General features: G+C 40.2%; 1 protein-coding gene across 3 annotated transcripts in view; it reads left to right on the forward strand.

Moving 5' to 3' along the window:
- The window catches only part of LOC125485968 (fibrosin-1-like protein), a 333,770-nt gene that overhangs the window by 76,412 nt on the left and 245,867 nt on the right, over positions 1-11,491 (forward strand). The window lies entirely within an intron of this gene.

The following is an 11,491-nucleotide window of genomic DNA, read 5'->3' on the forward strand; positions in this document are numbered from 1 at the left end:
CCATGCTACCAGTGCTTCCATGTAAATACAAAGTACTTGCACTTTTGAAGCGTCTTTCGTGATCAGAAGGGTGTTCCAAAGCACTGCACAATCAATGAAGTACTTGTCAAAATGGAATGCCTGTTGCAATATTAAAAATGTGGCAGCCATTTTGAACATCTCTTTTGGTGAAATTGATTTGATTGATAAATGTTGATAAACACTGTAACGTACTTGTCCACTCGGGAGATATGATTGTATTACAGGTTATTTGTTTACTCAGGAAATACTGGGTGTTCTTTGTGTGACCAGATTCCTTGTAAAGCAAATAGACTAAAATGATGGTAAATTTAAATAATAGCTAAAAATCTCCCAGAAGCTGCCTATTTAGATCAGCAAAATGGTGATGCATTTTTTAATGTTACAGGAGTCCTAACCTGTTGAAGGTGCCATGTTTCAGATTGGACATGAGGCCCTGTGTCTCTCCTTAGGTGGATGTAAAAGATGTCATGGCACCATTTGAAAGAAGAACTTGATATCCCCAGTGTACTGACCAATCTTTATTCATTCAATGAATATCACAAAAGATCAGTATCAAATCAATACTTTTAGATATTTGCTGTGTTTCTGACTTTACAGAAGTGACTACACTTCAGATGCACCTCATTAGCTGTAAGCTAGTTTGGGATTAAATTGAGATTTTGAAAGGTGCTATATAAATTCAATTAACTGCAGTTTGCGGAGGGTCACTCTAGTTTTTAGCTGGAGCTCTTGATCTATTACAGTTTAAATTGTGCAACAATATTTAATACATTTGAAACAGTGAATGAAATTTTAGAAGAAAGTACATTTTATAGTTGATCAAAAAAATTGCATGAAACCGTTTACTACTTGTTACTTCATAGGATTAGTATTGAAGAATAGTGAGATGAGACACATAATGCTGTGTAAAAATTTTGGAACCACGGAGCAACTTAATTCCATTAATACTTTTTTATGTGGAAAAGAGACCTGTGTGGCCTTCAACCTCAGATGTAATAAAACTGATCTGAGGCACAATATCCTGATTTAAGAAGCTGTTTGCTTTGGCTAACATGATAGCAATTAGTAAAAACCCAAATGCTTGCTGGTATGCTATCTGAAAACATGAAAAAAGTTCTGATATTTTCTTAGCAGTTTGGTAAATTGTTCATAATTTGTACTAAAACACAGCTGTAGCTGATTTCATTTAGCTCCTCGCTGATAGACACCTCAGACTGGTTTAATTTTTTGGAATACTGCTTTGGCAACTTTAAAAAAACACTGCTAAATTGTTTTCCAAGTGGTACTTTATAGTCTGTCCTATGTAATTGATGGTTCAGTGCTTGGAGGCAGGGAATTCTAATCGGAGTAAATGGATGGATTTTATTTGTGAATATTTATAGAGCCGTCAAATCAAGTTTCACCACGTAATTACCACACTCAGTTGATTGGTATTTACCTGAAGTAATTGTAGTGTAGACATACAGTCTATGAACTGTAATAAGGCATTCAGTTGAGAAACAAATTGCCTGAACTTGTTTATGGCATCTTATACATTATACTTATACTGCTTTGGTTTAAATCTGTGTGGAGTTTACACATTCTCCCTGTCTATGTGGGTTTCCTCCGTGTGCTGTGGCTTCCTCCCACAGTCCAAAGATGTGAAGTTTAGGCGGATTGGCCATGCTAAATTGTTCATTGTGTCTAGGGTGGGTAGGGAGTTGGTCTGAGTGTGATGCTCTTTGGAGGGTCGATGTGGACTCTGGGCCGAATGGCCTGCTTCCACACTCTAGGGATTCTATGATTCTAAGATAGACATATGATGTACGGAAATAGATGTCTTTAGAAATAAATGTTGGGTTAGGACTACCCCCTCCCTTCTCTTCTCTCTCTCCTCTCCTTCTCTCCCCCCTCTCCCTCTCTCCCTCTCTCATGCTGTGTGACATACACTGACTTATTTCCAACTTCTATCACAGCAGAACAAACGCATATGGACAGGAAAGGACCATAGATATACATTCGGGATTTAAGGACTGCTTTAATTCCATTGCTGAATGCAAATAGACCCTGCCTCAAAACTGCATGTAACAGTTTCTGCTTTGGAAAGCAGAAATGTCAATGTTCAAAGGCACTGGAACCGAACTTTAGGCATGGCATTGCACATCTGAACTTGAAAAGGCAGAGACAAAGTGAGATGACAGAATGAGTTCCTTCCTGTTGATCGCTTATCGGTATCGTGCCAGATGCTCGTTTCCCTCAACAACGATGTGGGCTTGTACAACGCCTTTCACACATAAAATATCCCTAGGTCTTTTACAGGAATACTATCACAAACAAAAGTCAAAGAAGTCAAAGAGGCAGATTTTAATGAAGATCTTGCAGGGCAAAAGTAGAGATGAAAGAAATATGTCATATTATTATTTTTTGGAAGAGTAGCTCCTATTGTAATGTAGTAAATGCAGCAAATAATTTTGCGCACTGCAAGGTCCAACAGACAACCATGTGACATCCGTTTAATTTGTTTATATTTTAAAAGTATTCTTATCTGAAGATAAATATTGTATGTGACTTTGAGGGAAGATCCAGTGTTTCAAGTTTGATGTGACAACAACTTCAGAAGAAGGCTGTCTACTCTACAGATGCTGCAGACTGCTGAGTTTTTTTCCTAGCTGTTCCTTTTCTGATTTCTAACATCCACTTTACTCTATTCTGCTTTTACTTTGAATAAATGAAAGAGTATGACATAGGGTGGGGCCAAGGAAGATGGGACAGTTAAATGGCTGGTAATGGATATGATGGGAATTGTGTACAGGCCTCCTAGTCAGAATGTGAGGAATAAAATAAATCAGGAGATAGAAAAAGCATACAAGAAAGGCAGTATCACAGTAATCATGAGGGCCTTCAGTATGCAGGTGGTCTGGGGAAAATCAGGTTGGTAACAGATCTCAGGACATGGAATTTGTGGAATGCCGACAAGGTAGTTTTTGTTTTGGAGCAGTTTGTGGGAGAGCTCACGAGGGAGCAGGCAATTCTGGATTTAGTGATGCGTAATCAGGCAGACTTGATTAAAAGGAACCCTTGGGGACAATGATCATCATATGAAAGAATTCAATCTACAGTTTAGGAGGGAGAAGATTGAATCAGATGGAACGGTATTACACTTGAGTAAAGATAACGAAGACGTGGGGGAGGAACTGACCGAAGTTGATTGGAAGGGAAGCTCAGCAAGAAAATAGTCCACAACAACAAAAACAAAATTACTGGAAAAGCTCAGCAGGTCTGGCAACAGAACTGAGGAAGGGTCACCGGACCCGAAATGTTAACTGTTTTCTCCTTCACAGATGCTGCCAGACCTGCTGAGCTTTTCCAGCAACCTTGTTTTTGTTCGTAATTTACAGCATCCGCAGTTCTTTTGGTTTTTATTTAAGAAAATAGTTCACGCTTCTCTTCTTATCAAAATATATAATCTCACACTTAGCCACATTTGTATTTCACCTGCCACTTATTTGCCCACTCGCCTAGCATGTCCAAGTCCTTCTACAGCATTCCCCCCACCCCCCCCCCCCAACCACCACCTCACCACTATCTATCCCTCCACCTATCTTTGTGTCCTGTGCAAACTTGGCAACTATGCCCTCAGTTCCTTCATCCAGATTGTAATGTGGTCCCAATACCATCTCCTGTGGAACTCCCCTAGTCACCAGCTGCCATCCTGAAAAAGACCCCTTTATCCCCACCCTCTAATTCTGTGGGCCCTTAGTTTATTTAACAGCCTCCTATGCAGTACCTTGTCATAGGCCTTCTAGAAATTTAAATAATATCACGTTTACTGGCTCTCCATTGTCTGACTTGCTCATTACCTCCTCAAAAAATTCTAAAAAAACTTTGTCAGGCATGAACTCCCCTTGACAGAGCCATGTTCACACTGACTTGTGTTACCATGCACTTCCAAGTACTCTGCATTATCATCCTTAATAATGAATTCCAAAATCTTACCAATGACCCAGGTCAGGCTAACTAACCTATAGTTTTGTGTCTTCTGCCTCCTTCCCTTCTTAAACAGGGATATTATATCAGCCACATTCCAGTCCTGTGGGATCTAGCAATTCTTGAAAGTTCACCACCAATGCCTCTTCAATGCCCTCAACTTCAGAACTTTGGGGTATAGTTCACCCGGTCAGGGTGATTTATTCACCTTCAGACTTTTCAACTTCCCAGCACCTTCTCCTTAGTAATGGCTACTACACTTTGAACCCTGAGTCTCAAAGTTCTGGTACGTTGCTATCATCTTCCACTGTGAAAATTGACGCAAAGAACCTCGGCCAGTTCTTTGTTCCATATTACTACTACTTCAGCCTTGTTTTCCAGCAGTCCAATGTCTACTCTTGCCTCTCTCTCTAATCTTTTGGATATCTAAAAAAAATTATTGCAATCTTCTTTTATAAGAAGGTAGCTAGTAATATCATTTTGCACCTTCTCCCACTTTACTGCTATTTTAGTTATCTTGTGCTTGCTTTTAAAAACTTCCCAATCCTCTGGCTGCTCATGAATCTTCACTACATTGTGTTTTTTCTTTTGCTTTTATGCTGTCCCTGACTTCTCTTGTCAGCCATGGTTGCCACATCTTCCTCCTTGGGTGATTCTTCTTCCTTGGAATGAATTTCTGCTCTGCTTCCCAGAAACTCATGCCATTGCTGCTCCACCATTTTCTAAATGGGGAAAAGTTGTGTAAATCTGAAATGCAAAGGGACTTGGGAATCTCAGTTCAGGATTCTCTCATGGGTAGCATGCAATTTTAGTAGGCAGTTAGGAAGAAATGCAATATTAGCATTCATTTCAAGAGGGCTAGAGTGCAAAAACGGGGATATACTGCTGAAGCTACGTCAGGCTTTGGTCAGACCGCATCTGGAACATTGTGAGCAGTTTTGGGCCCTGTATCTAAGGAAAGATGTGCTGGCATTGGAGGGGGTCAAGAGGAGGTTTGTAAGAATGATCCCAGGGATGAAGGACTTTCTGTACCTTGCCCTAACACCATAAGCTCTTATCTTATTTAGCAGATCATGTTTACTGGCTGTCCTTTGTCTAACTTGATCATTAGATCCGTGAAAGAATGCTAGCAGATTTTGTCAGGCATGACCTGCCCTTGATGTAATCATGCTGACTCAGCCCTATTTTATTATGCATTTCCAAGTATTCTGCAATCTCATCCTTAATAGTGAACTGTAAAATCTTAGTGATAACCGAAGTCAGTTAGGCTAACTGGCCTAAAATTATGTTAGTCATGTTCCAGTTGTTCGGGCCTGTCCCCGACTCTGATTCTGAAAGATGACCGCCAATGCTGCCATAATCTCCTCTGTAATAAATGTGAAAATTCCATTTGTCTTCCATATTACCTGCTGTGCCTGCATACTAGTTTTCTACGATTCGTATGCGAGGACACCCAGATCTGTCTGTATCAAAGCACTCTGAAGTTTCTCTGTTTAGATAACAACTTGCCTTTCTATTCCTCTGACTAAGATGGATAACCTCATGCTTATCCATTCTTAAACTTCATTGCCAAATTTTGGCCAATTTACTTAACCTATCCATATCCACTTGCAAGTTTCTTATTTCTTAATTTTAGCTTATTCTCACATGATTTTAGTGTCCTCTGCAAATTTAGTTGTAGTACATCCTATCCCCTCAGATGACATTAAAAATATGTGGGAAAATAAGCTAAACAGTTGGGGCCAGAGGACAGGATCCTGTGGCACCTCATCAGTTTCATCTTGCCAACCACACAAAGGCCAATTTATCTTGACTCTGCTTTCTGTTGGTTAACCAATCCTTTGTTCAAGCGACTAAATTATATCTAACCCCATGAGATCTTGTCTATGTATTAGTGCAGCATATTATCAAATGCATCCTGGAAGTCCAGATATACGACATCTATAGGATCCCCATTATCCATATTGCTTGTTACATGTTCAGCAAACGCTAGCAAATTAGTCAAACATGATTTATCCTTTATAAAACCATGCTGATTCTGATGAATTGCATTTTGATTTTCCAATGTCCTGCTGTTACTTCCTTAATGATGGATTATCTAAAGTTAACATTTTGAAACTAGTTTGTCACATTCATAGAGCTATAGAGATATACAGCATGGAAACAGACCCTTCCGTCCAATTTGTCCATGCTGACCAGATATCCTGTATAAATCTAGCCCCATTTTCCAGCATTTGGCCCATATTCCTCTAAACCCTTCCTATTCATATACCCATCCAGATGCCTTTTAAATGTTGTAATTGTACCAGCCTCCTTCACTTCCTCTGGCAGCTCATTCCATACATGCACCACCCTCTGCTTGAAAAAGTTGTCCCTTAGATGCCTTTTAAATCTTTCCCCTCTCACCTTAAACCTACACTATCTAGTTTTGGACTCCCTGCTGCCTCACAGCACCAGGGTCCTGGTGACTCCACCCTCTGGCGACTGTCTGTGTGGAGTTTGCACATTCTCCCTGTGTCTGCCTGGGTTTCCTCCGGGTGCTCCAGTTTCCTTCCACAGTCCAAAGATGTGCAGGCTAGGTGGATTGGCCATGCTAAATTGCCCATGGTGTTCAGGGATGAATGGATGAGGTGGGTTATAGGGGGATAGGTCAGTGTGGACTTGTTGGGCTGAAGGGCCTGTTTCCACACTGTAGGGATTCTATGAAAAAAAGTTGACTCACTGGACTTTTAGGTAAACATCAACGTCTTTGAGTCTTTTTGAAAGAAATTCATTAGTAGTAACTTACTTCCTTCCCTTTCTACTTTGTATGTTTCTGTGTGTGAATGATGTAATGAAGCAATTTCCCCTGCTTTGACTATTTTGTGATTTAACCTACCTTTGATTTCATCTTAAAGTAATTTACTGTGTGTTCGTTTCAAAATTTGGAATTCAAAAACCAGGGTTTGGGCAACACTCTTCAGTCTATCTTAGTATAAAATGGGAGTTAAACGGGAAAGGAGTAATTCAAACTATATCTTGCTGTCTCGGCTTCAGATGGATAAAGCAATCATTATTTAAATTTACTCATTCCCCCTTTGTGATAGTGTGTGGTTTTACTTGGGGAGAATACCAGTTCTGATGCATCGTTTACTCTGATATCTCATCATGATAAACTATGCTGAATAAATGTGATCGCGTATTCATTCTCCTACCCCACAAGAATGCTAATTCATTTGCTTTCTTTGATGAACCCTAATTTAGAATTAGGTTTCAAAGAGATAGAAACAAAAATTTACCAGATGTTTGAGAAATTGTGGAACTTTCAACTTCCATTGCAATTTTTAAATGCGTATCTTTAGCATGTATAATTGAATAGAAATATTTAATGCTCCTTTTTGTTTTCTTTCCTTGTGGGATATATGGGTGATAGCAACAAAGTCCTAAGTGTTGGCTGCATTCTCGCTAAGATTTAATATAATGTTATCTAATTAAATCAATTGATGTCACAAGAAAGCCAGTTTCGATCAAACTAATTGTAGTCACAACTTTTTTCCTTGGTTCTCACTGTCGGTAGTGGTGGAATGCATTTTCTGTTTTGGAGATGAAGACCTAGTAGATCTGATGACAAACAGCTAGGTCAGGGAGGTAGGCTTGGAGAAACATCTTTAGGGGAGGAAAGTAAGGTAGAGATGTGGAAAGTACTAATTAGAGAATTTCAGAGCTGGGCCTTAGAACTGTACAGAACAGGAACAGGCCCTTTGGCCCAAGATGCTGTGCCGAACGTGATGCCAAATTAAACTAATCCCTTCTGCCTGTCCTTGGTCCATATCCCTCCATTTGATGCATATTCATGTGCTTATCTAAAAATCTCTTAAACGCTCCAATCGCATAAACGTCCTCCACCAACCTCTGGCAGCCCATGCCAGACTCCTACCACTCTGTGTTTAAAAAAAACTTGCCCCTCACATCTCCTTTTGAACTTTCTCTCTCTCTTCCATCTTAAATGCATACCCCTTAGTTTTAGACATTTCGACTCAGCATTGACATTCAGAATCTTTTCCCCCAATCGATGTGTCTCATAATTTTATAGACTTTTACCAAGTCTCCCCTCGGCCTCTGCTGCTCCAGAGAAAACAACCGGAGTTTTTCTAGCCTCTCCTTTTGTAGTCCATATGCTGTAAACCAGGCAGCATCCTGGTAAACCACTTCTGCACCCTCTCCAAAGCAACCACTTCCTTCCAGTAAAGAGACAACCAGAATTGAACGCAGTACTCTTAAGTGTGATCTAACCGAAGTCATATACATGACAGGTCTTATACAAGTCTTACAAGCTGCAACATGACATCCTAACTCTTGTACTTAAGTTCCCGACCAATAAAGTCAAGCATGCCATATGCCTCCTTCATCACCCTATCTACTTGTGTGACCACTTTCAGGGAGCTATGGACTTGAACCCCAAGATCCCTCCTGTACATCAATGCTGTTCAGGGTCCTACCATTAACTGTATACTTTTCCTTGACATTTGATCTCCCAAAGTGCAGCACCTCACATTTACCTGGATTAAACTCCATCTGCCGTTTCTCCACCCATATCTGCAACTGGTCTATATCCTCCTGTATCCTTTGACAATCTCCTGCACTATTCCCAACTCTGCCGATCTTTGTATCATGTGCAAGTTTACTAACCCATCCGTCTACATTTTCTTGCAAGCCATTTATATATATCACAAACAGCAGAGGTCCCAGTATGGATCCCTGCAGAACACCACTAGTCACGGACCTCCAGTCTGCAAAACACCCTTCCACCACCACCCTCTACCTTCTATACACAAGCCAATTCTGAATCCACGTGGCAAAGTCACCATGGATCCCATGAATCTTAATCTTCTAGATGACCCTACGATGAGGGACCTTGTCGAAAGCTTTACTCAAGTCCACGTATCCAGCATCGACGGCTCTACCCTCATCGATCATTTTTGTCACCGTGAAAAATTCAGTCAAGCTAGTAAGACATGACCTGCCCTGCACAAAGCCATGCTGACTGTTCCTAATCAGGGCATGCTTTTCCAAATGTGCGTAAATCCTATCCCTAACGATTGTCTCTAACAGCTTCCCAACCACCGATGTGAGACTCGCCAATCTATGGTTTCCTGGATTATCCCTATTTCCCTTCTTGAATAGAGAAACAACATCAGCTACTTGTCAGTCCTCCAGGACTTTGCCAGTGGCTAACAAGGATACAGAGATCTTGATCAAGGCCTCGGCAATCTCCTCTCTTTCTTCTCTCAATAACCTGGGATAGATACCATCAGGTCTTGAGGTCTTATCCAACTTAATGCTCTTCAACAGACCCATTACCACTTTTAGGTCCTACGGAACTGAATGCGTGGTCATCAGTGGTGGAGTAAATTAACACTGGGGATGCACAAAAGACTGGATTAATAGGATGACCGATAAAAGTAAGGAAGATACCCCTGAAGGGTCTAGGCCCAAAACATCAGCCTTCCTGCTCCTATGATGCTGCTTGGCCTGCTGTGTTCATCCAGCTCTACACCTTGTTATCTCAGTTAGTTGGTGCCTCTGTTTCACATCTTCTCCATGTGAAAGTGCAGCAGTGCCTCACTAATACCTGGAGTGTTAACATTGAGTTTTTGTGCTCAAGCCTGGACATGGCACTTACACCCACAATCTTGTGTCTCTGAGTTGAGAGTGTTATCAACTTAGCTGCAACTGATGTATATCTTGAAAAATCCTGGGGAATAATACCTTCAAAAGTGGTAGGATAAACAATCCTGGAGAAGGTTACTGGGATATAAAAAAGGGAGGCCATTATGAACACTTAAAAATCGAATCTTTACTTGACTTGGAGCTAGCATAAGTTGGCAAGCTGCAGGATGACGGGTGAATGGGACAGTGCGAGTTCTGATAGGCAACACAATCTTGGACGACTTCAAGTTTTTAGAGAGTAGATTGAGAGTGTCCAATCAAGAATAGTTCAAATCAGAGAAATGAAGGCGTGAACAAGGCTTTCAACAGCAAATGAGCTGAGTTAGAGGTGAAGTTGAGCAATGTTGTGAAAGTTAAAGTAGATGGTGTTGGATAATGACATCAATATGAAGTTGGAAACTCAACTCCGTGTTAAATGTGACACCAGGTTGTGCTCCGACTGTTGCCAGAGACAGAGTAGAATTGATAATTGGAGAATAGAGAAACAAAAAGGAATTTGCAGGAGAAATTTAGCAGGTCAGTCAACACGTCTGGAAAGCATAAAGCACTTAACATTTCCGTTTTAAAACCTTCCTCAGGATTGTAAGATATGACGGGTGATAACATTTTAAAAAGGCAGAGAAAACTCCCTCACAAAAGGCATGCGATAACTGTAATGATGAGGAAATGGTTAAAAGACTGATTATATATCTGCAGGAAACTTAAATTATAAGTGAATAATTAAAGAAATAGTAGACATATATGTTGCAGAGAGTATAAGAAGAGCTAAGTTGTATGGGGATAGGTAAGTAGAACAGAAAACACTAAAAATTGGCAAAATGAAGCAGACAGTAGTGCCTTATCAATATACACACAAGCAAATAGGCAATGCTGGCATCCTTTGGAAGAGGTGCTTTTGAGGCAGAATTCCCTTGCAAGTACTTCAGATTCTGTCTTGCAGTTATGATGCAAACACTATATTTTAACGATACAGAATTATCACAGCCTCCCCTAGTTGTTTTATTACCCATTACCAATCTGAACATGGTAGCATTTGCATTGATCTGCTATCTATCCAATAAGTCATGGTTAATAATGGTTTATGGAATTTTAGAAAGTAAATTAGTAATGGATGCCTGGGAGTGATTTCAAAGTTGTAATTAAATCGAGTGGATCAGATCACACAAAGCGCATAGCTGGTATTGTAATCATCAGTGCCTGAAGGATTATCTTAGAGCCTTGAAATTACTGATTAATTCTTAAATAGTATTATATAGGCTGGCTATCCTGTTGGCAGTAGCTGTTAGTACTTCACTACCTCAGCCTTTTGAATGCACTTGTGATGGCATTCACTACTACTAATTGTAATTAATTCTTATTTCCAAAATCTACTCATCTTTATTTTTCCCATATTAGATTTTAAAAGTGTATTTTATCATTTGCATATGCATTTTCGTTGCATTTTGCAGCACTTTGTTTAGCTTTCAAATGGCTGCTATTTCATCACGTCCTTTTAAATTTATACAAATATGACAAGTACCCAAGCAGACACACATGAAATAGGAACAAGAGTAGTCATTTTGACCCCTCTGACCTGCTGTGCCATTCACTGAGAGCATGGCTGATCTGATTGTGGCCTCAAGTCTACATTCCCACTTACCCTCGAGAGCCATTGACTCTGTCTTTAAGCAAGGATGCCTTTAATGTTTGAAACAACTTAACTTACCTTCAAAAATAGTAGGATAAACAAACATAGTCATTCAGTGATAACAAGGTGTAGAGCTGGATGAACACAGCAGGCCAAGCAGCATCAGAG

The sequence above is a fragment of the Rhincodon typus genome, chromosome 24 (genome assembly GCF_021869965.1).
Source record: "Rhincodon typus isolate 14 chromosome 24, sRhiTyp1.1, whole genome shotgun sequence".
NCBI lineage: Eukaryota > Metazoa > Chordata > Chondrichthyes > Orectolobiformes > Rhincodontidae > Rhincodon > Rhincodon typus.